We start from the raw sequence: 6834 nt of genomic DNA on the forward strand, positions 1-6834 counted from the left end.
AGAGCAATGCAAATCAAAGCCACAACGAGCTATCTCCTCGCACCCTGTAGGATGGTCACTATCAAAAGAACACAAAATAACAAGAGTTGGCAAGGATGTAGAGAAATTGGAACCCTTGTGCACAGTTGGTGGGCGTGCAAAACGTGGCAGCCATTGTGGACAACAATATGGCATTTTCTCAAAAAATTAAAAACAGAATTACTGTTTGCTCCAACAATCCACTTCTGGATATATATCCAAAGAAATCAAAGCAGAATCTCAAAGAGATACTTGCACACCCATGTTCATTTTTTCACAACAGCCACAAGGTAGAAGCAACCCAAATGTTCACTGATGAATGGATAAAGAAAATATGGTATATACATGCAATAACAGAATGTTGTACAGCCTTAAAAAAATAAAGAAATCCTGTCACATGCTACAGCATGGATAAACCTCCAGGACATTATGCTAAGTGAAATAAGCTGGTTACAAAAGGACAAATACTGTATGACTCTACTCATATGAAGTATCCAAAGCAGTCAAAAATCACAAAGTAGAAAGGTAGTTTCTAACTGGGGGAGAGAGCATTAGTGATTAATAGGCATTGAGTTTCAATTTTGCAAGATAAAAAAGTTCTAGAGATCTGTTGCTGCAAGACAATAGTTAAGACTACTGAACTGTACATTTAAAAAAATTAAAGACATTAGCTTCCGGTTCCAGGAAGCCACAGCTTACGATGCAGACATGTCTAAGTCCAAGAACCACACCACACACAACCAGTCCCAAAAACGGCACAGAAATGGCATCAAGAAACTCTGATCACAAAGATACGGATCTCTCTCTTTTATTGTTTTGAGATGGAGGCTCGCTCTGTTGCCCAGGCTGGAGTGCAGTGGCTCGATCTCGCCTCACTGCAACCTCCGCCTCCCGGGTTCACGCCATTCTCCTGCCTCAGCCTCCCGAGTAGCTGGAACTGCAGGTGCCCGCCACCACGCCCAGCTAATTTTTGGTATTTTTAGTGGAGACGGGGTTTCACCATGTTAGCCAGGATGGTCTCGATCTCCTGACCTCATGATCCACCTGCCTCGGCCTTCCAAAGTGTTGGGATTACAGGCCTGAGCCACTGCACCCAGCCGATACCAATCTCTTAAGGGGGGTGGGCCCCAAGTTCCTGAGGAACATGTGCTTTGCCAAGAAGCACAACAAGAAAGGCCCAAAGAAGATGCAGGCCAACAGTGCCAAGGCCATGAGTGCACGTGCCAAGGCTATCGAGGCCCTCATAAAGCCCAAGGAGGTTAAGCCCAAAATCCCAAAGGGAGTCAGCTGCAAGCTTGATCGACTTGCCTATATTGCCCTACCCCAAGCTTGGGAAGCATTCTCGTGCCCTCATTGCCCAGGGGCTCAGGTTGTGCCGGCCAAAGGCCAAGGCCAAGGCCAAGGAATAAACCAAGACCCGGCCTGCAGCTCCAGCTCCAGTTCCAGCTCAGGCCCCCTAGGTGCCCAGCCTCCTACAACGCTTCAGAGTAGAGATCTTTGTCTTTGTCTGCCAACGTGAGGACAGAGGACTACTGCGACACCCCTGGGCTGCCATGTACATGGGGCTGGTGTTCTCCTGCGCTATTTGTACAAATAAACCTGAGGCAGGAAAAAAAAAATCAGACATTAAAAAAAGTCAGTCTCATCTAGTCCCTAAAACGGTTCCAAATAACATATTACTAAGCAAATTTTTAAATAAATGAATAAATCTGATTAACTCCAATAGTAACATGAATTTAACTGAAATAATAAAGGTGCATTTCAAAATTTTTTTAAAAAGAATGATAGTCAACAAAACACTGAATTAATGATTAAAAGGTCCCCGGCAACCTCTAAGAATATTAGAACAGCACTGAAATCAAACAGTGGACAGCGGAAGACAAAAGCCAGATTTGGTGAAATTAGGAAGGGTGGGGTGGCAAGGAAGAAGAAACAAACATCAGCCCTCCTTGTGAAGCTTGACAGTGGAAGAAAGGCCAAATATTGTGTTGGTTTGAGAAAGGGTTTGTTCTCTCCCAGGACAAAAAGCTCTAATTTGATGGATTTCATGACCTTAGTTATTGTTTCTCTCTCATAGAACAAAAAGAGAGATGCCGAATGGACTTGAGAGAAGTGAAACCCAGAGGCTGCAAACTGCTAGCCAAACTTGGTTCACAATAAAACCTGGGTGGGTTGCAAAATATTTTAAGTTGTGGCCGGGCACAGTGGCTCCTGCCTGTAATCCCAGCACTTTGGGAGGCCGAGACGGGAGGATCACCTGGAGATAAGGAGTTTGAGACCAGCCTGATCAACACAGTGAAACCCCATCTCCACTAAGCATACAAAAATTAGCTGGGCATGGTGGCATGCACCTGTAGTCCCAGCTACTCGGGAGGCTGAGGCAGGAGAATTGCTTGGACCCACAAGGCGGAGGTTACAGTGAATCTAGATTACACCACTGCACTCCAGCCTGAGTGACAGAAAAAAACTATTTTAAGTTGTAAGATTTTCCATAAAATTCTGAATGTCTGTTATCTCTTGAAAAGATATTCTTATTCTCACATGGCCGCAGCTGGTTGGAGCTGCATAGCAATCGCTCCCTTTAGAAAGGCAAAGCCACATCTGTCTTCTAATTACTTTCCGAATATTTTTCACCACATACTAAACATTTCATTCATTCAACCAATATTTATTGAGCACCTACTATGTGCCAGGCATTGTTCCAGGCTGTGGGGATACAAGTAGTGAGCAAGACCAGCCTTCCTACAGAGGAGCCAGTCAAAACAAACATATATGTAGTATACATAATTTCATGCAGTGATGCTGCTCTGAGGTGGAAAAAGGTAAATACATTTTAAGAACAATTGTGGGAAGAGGAAGGTGATTTTCTTTTATCTTTTTTCCCCAAAGCATAGTTTCCTGCTTCATAGTACTTATTTACCTATTTCTTCTAAAGGTAGCATTTCCTCCTGTCTTCGATCCTTGATTCCTCCATTTTTTTTTTGCCAAAGTTTCTTGATTATCTCTTCAAAGTGTCCATAAATACATCTCCTCCTCACTTTTCTAGAATCCTACAGACGCCCATCACCTCATGCCTAGAATGTTGCAATGGCTTCCTAATTGGTCTCCTTACCTCTTATCTCTACAAACTTTTCTCCCCCAGCCCCTTCCACCTTCTAGCCTGTGTAGCTTATTCTTCTTGGGATGTCACTGCCCATGTTGCATCACTTTTCAACTCCACTTCAAGTTCCAGGACAACAATGAGGTGTAAATATCTGGGCGTTGGAGAAAGGCAGCTTGGAGGGGATAGTCTGTGTGTTCCTCAGGTTCCTCACCGTAAAATGCAGATGATAATTCTCCCGTGAGAGGTCACGAGAGGGAAATGAGAGGAGGTGTGGGAAGCGCCAGTCCAGTTCCCGGTTGGGGGACTCTCACAATGGAGACAGCATCTGATCCTCACTGCTGAGTCAAGATGGTCCATCGCTCTCTTGTCTCAATCCTTTAGAATGTATTTGGTGATGAACTGCCATGTTAACATTGTTTTTCTTATCTATCCAACTAGTTTTGACAATTCTCTTAGAAAACTGAGGCTTTTCTACTCAAAGCCTCAGGGAATTCTGCACATAGTAGGCATTCTGCCTTCATGATTGAACAAGTTGGGCCTGCATCAGAGTGTCAGGCCAGGGGGGCAAGTGGGCTGAAGTGCAGCCTGCACTCTGCTGTGAGGCCGGCACCTGCAGGGCTGCAGCCACTCAGGCAGGGTGGAGGCCCGGGGGGTGCAGGACAGTAGGTGTTCATGCTCTCTTCTCAAGTTGGAGCTAAAATTTCGACTCTGTGAAGACCTCCCTGACACCTCCCTGTGCCCACTCCCCTACGGTGACACAGAAAGTTGTGTGATAATCATTGGTAGATGTATCTCTCTCTTAGGCTGCCTTTACTAAGGGCCAGTGCTCTGTGTTCATATAGTTAATTCGGGTGCCTGGTACTTAGGAAAGCATTCAATAATGATTACGGAATGAAAGATGACTTTCAAGGAAAGTCCGAATGGGAGGCAGAAAAAGTGCAGCATCAGGACAGAGTTACAGATAAAATTTAGAAAGGAGACTTGAGGTGGGAGGAGTGTGGAGACTATGATTCCTAGTTATTACTCTGAGTGCAGCCATTATCATGCTAGCTCAAACTTTGTACAAAAGACGTACAAAGCAGAATCTTTGCATCCATGGATGACTACAGACTTCGTTACAATCTATTATTTTTTTATTTTTTAATACTATTTTATGCATACTCACAGATGAAAAAATGGTTATACTATCATGTTTACATAGATACTAATATTGGAAACAGAATTCAGTAACCAATTACATTTAAATTTTATAAAGAACACACAAACATTAAAACACTGATTAGTTATAGAAAGCAGAGTTTGAGGAAAAACCATTAGCTAATAATTTTTATTTTCATTGAAGAGCAGCACCCTGAGAAGATCACACCAATCAGTAATATTCATCTATATCATAAAATAATAAGTACAAAGGAAAGTTAGTGACTGTACTGATTTTATTGCTTTTACTAAGCCATTTTGTGTTCCTCACACTCAATGAGAAGAAATAAAACATAATCTGAAGAAAAATATCTCCTATTATTATTCACAATAAAAAATCTGCTTCATTTTGCAGGCCTGGGCAGATTGTACGAGAGAGAGCACCTAATGGCTCAAGGGGATCAATGTACCAGTTTGATTCTGATCCACGGAATAGAATCTCATCCATATTTGGTGGCTGGACTAACTCCATGGGAGCTGTGACAGACTGAACTATTTTTGTGGTATCCCCAGATCTCACTAAATAAGAAAAGACCCTACACCAGAAAATATAACAATCAATCTGTCCATAAATTGTATCTATATGCTCGCTCTTCAGTATAAGTTGGAAAAAGAGGCCCTTTCTTGAGGACATGGATAAAAGTATTATGGTCTAAAGATTGCTGGATCGATATTGTGTTGTTATAATAAAGATAAGGTACACACTGAAACCAAACTGTCCGATTAAGAAACTTCCACAACTTGTCTCATTCTTCAAATAATGGAGTAAGTTTCTTTTCTAGGCTGACAATTAGTCCTGTATTGGCATTGCTGCTGGCTATGAAACTCACCACCAAAGGTAAATGATTTAATTGAATCACCTGGTAGGTGTAACAGTAACAGATGATACTGAGAGGTGACAGCATGCTGGCAGTCCTCACAGCCCTCGCTCGCTCTCGGCGCCTCCTCTGCCTGGACTCCCACTTTGGTGGCACTTGAGGAGCCCTTCAGCCACCGTTGCACTGTGGGAGACCCTTTCTGGGCTGGCCAAGGCGGGAGCCAGCTCCCTCAGCTTGCAGGGAGTGTGGAGGGAGAGGCGCGAGCGGGAACCGGGGCTGCCCGCGGCGCTTGCGGGCCGGGTGGAGTTCCGGGCCGGGTGGAGTTCCAGGTGGAGTTCCGGGCCGGGTGGAGTTCCGGGTGGGCGTGGGCTTGGCGGGCCCCTCACTCAGAGCAGCCGGCCGGCCCTACCGGCCCCGGACAATGAGTGGCTTAGCACCCAGGCCAGCGGCTGCGGAGGGCGTACTGGGTCCCCCAGCAGTGCCAACCCACCGACACTGCGCTCGATTTCTCACCGGGCCTTAGCTGCCTTCCCACGGGGCAGGGCTTGGGACCTGCAGCCTGCCATGCCTAAGCCTCCCACCCCCTCCATAGGCTCCTGTGCGCCGGAGCGTCCCCGCCGCCCCCTGCTCCACGGCGCCCAGTACCATCGACCACCCAAGGGCTGAGGAGTACACAGCATGGGACTGGCGGGCAGCTCCACCTGCAGCCCTGGTGCAGGATCCACTGGGTGAAGCCAGCTGGGCTCCTGAGTCTGGTGGAGATGTGGAGAACCTTTATGTCTAGCTCAGGGATTGTAAATACACCAATCAGCACCCTGTGTCTAGCTCGAGGTTTGTGAATGCACCAATCGACACTCTGTGTCTGGCTGCTCTGGTGGGGCCTTGGAGAACCTTTGTGTCCATACTCTGTATCTAACTGATCTGATGGGGACATGGAGGACTTTTATGTCTAGCTCAGGGATGGTAAACGCACCAATTAGCGCTCTGTCAGAACAGACCACTCGGCTCTGGCAATCAGCAGGACGTGGTGGGGCCAGATAAGAGAATAAAAGCAGGCTGCCCGAGGCAGCAGTGGCAACCCGGTCGGGTCCCTTTCCACACTGTGGAAGCTTTGTTCTTTCACTCTTTGCGATAAATCTTGCTACTGCTCACTCTTTGGGTCCACACTGTTTTTATGAGCTGTAACACTCACTGCGAAGGTCTGCAGCTTCACTCCTGAAGCCAGCGAGACCACGAGCCCACCGGGAGGAAGGAATAACTCCAGACGCACCGCCTTAAGAGCTGTAACACTCACTGCGAAGGTCTGCAGCTTCACTCCTGAGCCAGCGAGACCACGAACCCCACCAGAAGGAAGAAACTCCGAACACATCCGAACATCAGAAGAAACAAACTCCGGACACGCCGCCTTTAGAACTGTAACACTCACCGCGAGGGTCCGCGGCTTCATTCTTGAAGTCAGTGAGACCAAGAACCCACCAATTCTGGACACAATACTTTTATTTTTTGAAAGTCCAAGTTTGCTCCCTTGGTCTGTTGCAAGGGCAAAAGTAGATGAGAAACCAGGTCTCAAAGCATGCTCTGGAGCATTATCATTGGCCACTTTAATAACAGGTACTCCAGCTCTGACACAACAATAGCATGGAACCCTTCAACACTTAGTAACATTTGATACATGAATCGCTTTAGATCATCCGCCAT

The 6834-nt window shown here is 46.2% G+C and overlaps 2 pseudogenes; one reads left to right on the top strand and one right to left on the bottom strand.

Annotated features, from left to right (window-relative positions):
• Nucleotides 1–726: 726 nt before the first annotated feature.
• On the top strand, nucleotides 727–1478 carry LOC131383192 (large ribosomal subunit protein eL29-like; annotated as a pseudogene).
• A 3563-nt stretch (nucleotides 1479–5041) lies between these two features.
• LOC116466372 (ragulator complex protein LAMTOR3-like) lies at nucleotides 5042–6834 on the bottom strand (annotated as a pseudogene).

Source organism: Hylobates moloch, unplaced genomic scaffold (genome assembly GCF_009828535.3).
Source record: "Hylobates moloch isolate HMO894 unplaced genomic scaffold, HMol_V3 SCAFFOLD_4, whole genome shotgun sequence".
Classification (NCBI taxonomy): Eukaryota; Metazoa; Chordata; class Mammalia; order Primates; family Hylobatidae; genus Hylobates; species Hylobates moloch.